The 4662-nt window shown below is 43.3% G+C and overlaps 1 non-coding gene across 1 annotated transcript; it reads right to left on the bottom strand.

Moving 5' to 3' along the window:
• Positions 1 to 4102: 4102 nt before the first annotated feature.
• Positions 4103 to 4206, bottom strand: LOC129685786 (U6 spliceosomal RNA). Its single transcript, XR_008721538.1, has one exon. It is a non-coding gene; the product is annotated as a U6 spliceosomal RNA (small nuclear RNA).
• Between the last annotated feature and the right edge of the window lie 456 nt (positions 4207 to 4662).

Here is a 4662-nt window from a genome sequence, read left to right as displayed (position 1 = left end):
ATCTACGCTCAGAGGCTCACGGACTCTCAAACACATCCTCGTTCCCACAACTATTCATGCAGAGAATCTTATTTGTCTTCCTCTATTCTTTTACTGTTGCTGTTTGTTTGGTTTTTATAAATTATTTAATTTTATTTATCGTTTTTCAAGACAAGGTTTCTCTGTGAATCCCTGGCTTTCCTGGAATTTGCTCTGTAGACCAAGCTGGCCTTGAACTTACAGAGATCTGACTGCTTCTGCCTTCCAGAGTGCTGGGATTACAGGCGTGTACCACTTTAAAATTTTTAAAAGACTTTTATTTTATTTGTATGAATGTTGTCTTTTCTACATGTATATTATGTGTGTATCTGGTACTTGTAGAAGTCAAACGAGGGCACCGGATTCCCTGGAACTGGAGCCACTGATGGTTGTGAGCTGCTGTGTGTGTGCTGAGAACTGAATCCAGGTCTTCTTTGAGAAGAAGTGTTCTTAACCTCTAGGCCATCTCCCTAGCCCATCTTCTATTGATTTTTATGCTTGCATCCAGAAACGAATACTTGTGGCATATTGATGGGATGCTGACTTGATTAAGAAATTCTATACCAGTGGAGTCTTGAGCAGTTCCTATAAAAATTGAGCTTTATGAGAGTTGACATTATCCATGGGTACGCATGTTCAGAGCTGAAACTGTTACCAGCGTTTCTGTCCAGCGCCTGGGCCCTGGTAGTCTTATCAAGCTAATCTCAGTCACCCGTCCTCACTGAAAGACACAAACCAATGAGCTGGTGTGGTATCATAATCCTGGTATCTGCAATCCTGGTATCTGCAAGGTGGAGGCAGAGGCTAGAGGATCTCTAGTCGCTTAAAGCCAGCCTGAGTTACATAATGACACGCCTATCTCTGAGAGAGAGAAAGAGAAAGAGAGAGATTTTATGCAACCATCCTGGCTTTACTGGAAAAAGAAACCTATAAGAAGGTGCAATGACCCCGCACCCGTCTATCTTGACATGAGATTTTTACAAGAGGGCAAGAGGGATGCATAGTTAAGAGATCCAGGTCAAGGTGTGCTTCTGCCCGTCATTGACCCATCACTGTCGGGGCTCTAGGCTGTCCCTCGAGATGGTCTGGCAAACTGTCAGAACTTTGTGAGGTCCTTTTCTGAGGAGCAAATACCTCCTCCTGCTGGCGCCAGGCTTCAGCCTTTCCCTTCCCCCAGCATGAGGTTCCAGGGGAAAGTCTAAGCCTTGGGGTCCATTGTTTCCACAATCAGCCAAAGTAAGAGACACAAATGTCTTTTTCTAGGAGTTTTTTTTTTTTTTTTCTTCCCTTGCAGAACACTCACATATTGGTTCCAACGTAAAAGGTATTTCGGTTTACACAAAATCTTGGAAAATGTTAAATATATCAAGAAATGATGAAGGTCGTCTCCAGCTCTGTCTTTTAGTTCAAATATCACTTAAGCGCTTGTCTCAGTTTCAGGGCCTCGGCAGCAGACCCTGAAGTAAGCCTTTGTATGCACATGATTTATTAAAATGTGCTTCTCAGACACTGGGAACACAGAGCAGGGAGGGCAGGCAGCCAAAGGGGAGCCAGAGCTGCAACCGTCTCTTAGAAGCTGCTTTTGCTAAAATGCAAGGATTCCTAGCTTGGGCCCAGAAGGTAACCCCACCTTCTTGCTTTCATTCTGTGTCTGTCTTTGCTTTGGCTCAGGGTCCCCTGTGACCCTGCATAGGCATGTTAATTTCTCAAAGAGCCTCTGACTCCCTCACCTTGAAGAGGGGCCTTCAAGGCTAGAAGCACAGAGAGAGAGGTCAGTCACTCTAGATTCCAAGATCAGCCAATCCTTGCAGACCAAACCACTGCCTGTGAAAACAATTATCTGTGATGTAGAGGTTAACACCTTAACGCAGATCATTTTACAGAAACCAGGTTAGTCTCCGCGGGTGACGGCAGTGATGAGCAGATTAACACTTTACTAGACTGCTTTGCAAGGCTCCAGCTGAAACAATGGTGGGCAGGCCTATACCTTGTGTAGCGCTGCTTAATTATACAGACCTCTAGGCCCCCACCTCAAGTCTTCTGTTTAAACCCACAGCTCATATCAGTACCCCAAAGATATACTCAGGGTTATTGGTTCCTTTTCCTGACGTGTTGATTAAACCTGTTTGCTTCTCACCATGACTTATCTTTTTAATTAATGCAATTTAAGTGAGTTCTTGACAAGGCTTCCTAACTTGTGCATTCGGGCATCAACTGTGATCCTTCTCTATATCCCTGCCCTACCTCCTCTTGTCCACCAACAAATCCTGTTGTAGGATGTTCCCATTGTATGACTCCGATCAAAGGCATCCTCATCTCTCTTACACTGTTGATGGCTTCTTGGACAGCACTATGGCTTCCTGTGATGGTAAAGCATGAAAAATGAGGCTTCCACGTCTGTCCCACTAAAATTCACATTAGGTCTTAAATCCCATAGTCGTGGCATACAAAAGCAAGAGCTTTGAGAGAGGATTGGTCACGAGTGTTTCCCCTTTCTGAGTGGGATTATTGTTCTTATAAAAAGGCTGGAGCTAATCCCATCACTGGGAAGGCCAACCTGGGCTACACACCAAAACCCTGGCTCAAAACAACGAAGAAAGCACCCTTGTTAAAACATGGGCCCTTCAAACAGTGGTCACTCCTATGGAGCCAGACCCTTAGCCTTGATGACATCTGACCACAACGCCTGCAGCCCTCTCCCTGGGAGTTTAGACTCTCCTAATTTACAGTCCTAAACAGTACCTGGCTCTTCTATGCTGTCTTCTAGTCTCTGTTGAACTAAATCATGCGTTGTGAAACTTCCTGTTCCTTCAAAGGTTGTAAAAGATAAGATTTTTTTTTTTTTTTGTTCCAGGAATTTCTCTAAAGGTGTTCCCTTCCCCATTCACACTGAAGCTCCTCTCCAAGGCTTTAAGAGAAAGCCACTCCTTCCCTTTAAGGCTCTGTTAGGCTGTTTTATATGTAAAATCCCTTTTTTTTCTAATGCTTTCACTCCCAGCTTAAGGCCCAATCATGGCCACAAGGGCTTTCATTTTAAAACACCTTATTCCTGAGGGTAATTATGTGTATCTGGTCAGTTTTAAATCCTGATGTCACTGAAGTCATCAACATCCCTTTGACAGTTAGCAAAGTTAGGCAGCTTTCATGATGTGGCAGTCACTGCCTTCAGATGTACATCAGAAAGTATTTAACTGGGGTAGAAAAATGGCTCCCTGGTTAAGAGCACAGGTTGTTCTTTCTTTCTTTCTTTCCTTTCTTTCTTTCTTTCTTTCTTTCTTTCTTTCTTTCTTTCTTTCTTTCTTTCTTTCTTTCTCTCTCTTTCTTTCTCTCTCTCTTTCTTTCTCTCTCTCTTTCTCTCTCTCTTTCTTTCTCTCTTTCTCTCTCTCTCTCTTTCTTTCTCTTTTTGTGTTTTCTGGATTTTTTGTTTGTTTGTTTGCTTGTTTGAGACAGGGTTTCTCTGTGTAGCCTTGGCTTTACTGGACTCACTTTGTAGACCAGGCTGGCCTCGAACTCACAGAGATCCACCTGCCTCTGCCGCTCTGAGTGCTGGGATTACAGGCGTGTGCCACTGCGGCCAGCTACAGGTTGCTCTTTCAGAGAACCTGGGTTTGACTCCCAGTAGCCATATAGTACTCACAACTGTCTGTAACTCCAATTCTAGGGATTACAGGCACCGGGCATGTCTGTGGTGCACAGACACACAAGCAGGCAAACAGACAACACACATACAATAGCAAAATAATTTTAAAAAGTCAAATGCCTGGGGAAAATATTCGAGAGACAAGGGTGCAAAATTCTAATTTTATGTGTATGGGTGTTTTGCCTGCATGATTGTATGTGTACCATATGCATGAAGTGCCCCCAGAGGCCAGAGAGGGTATTGGGATCCCCTCGGACTGGGGTTATAGACATGTGTGAGCCCCATGTGGGTGATGGGAATTGGAGCCTGGTTCTCTGGAGGAGCATCAAATGCTCCTAGCTGCTGAGCCATCTTTCCAGCTCCTAGAACATTTTATTTTACATCAAAATTTTTATTTTTATGTCTTTTAAAATAAGAAATGGGCAAAGGCAGCTCTCTTTTCGGAAAAATATGGAACGTCTCATGAATTTGCATGCCCTCCTTGTACAGGGACCATGCTAAGTTTTCTGTGGTTCCAATTTAAGTATGCGTGCTGCCTAAGCCAGCCCTGGAACGTTCTTTTAGCAACGATTTTGATTTAATTTCTTTTTAAAACAGGGCCTCACGTATCCTAGGCTGCCCTTGAACTTGTGATACAGCCAAGAATGACCTTTGACTCTTCTTGTCCTCACCTCCTGGGTGCTGACATTAGAAGTGTGTTCTACACACCCGGTTTTATGCAGTGATGGGAATTGAACCCAGGGCTTCATGCATGCTAGGCAAGCACTCACCCAAGTAGGCTGGACCATTCTTGATTTAAAAGCATGGAAATTAATCACTATCAATGTAAACAAAAAAAATAAATAACCCTGAAAATATTGGATTCTGAATGTGAAAGAGCTTTTTACTGCTTACTTCTTTCTATGCATGTATAAGCAACACAAATAAAATCTTTGCTAAAAACATCTTTGAAAACCATTTCAACAAATGTGAAATGAAAATCCAAGTGATATGAAAGCACTCGG

Source organism: Psammomys obesus, unplaced genomic scaffold, assembly GCF_907164565.1.
Source record: "Psammomys obesus unplaced genomic scaffold, mPsaObe1.curated_primary_1811, whole genome shotgun sequence".
NCBI classification, from domain to species: Eukaryota; Metazoa; Chordata; class Mammalia; order Rodentia; family Muridae; genus Psammomys; species Psammomys obesus.
Note: the sequence above shows the minus strand (reverse complement) of the source record. Positions and strands in the feature narration are given on the sequence as shown.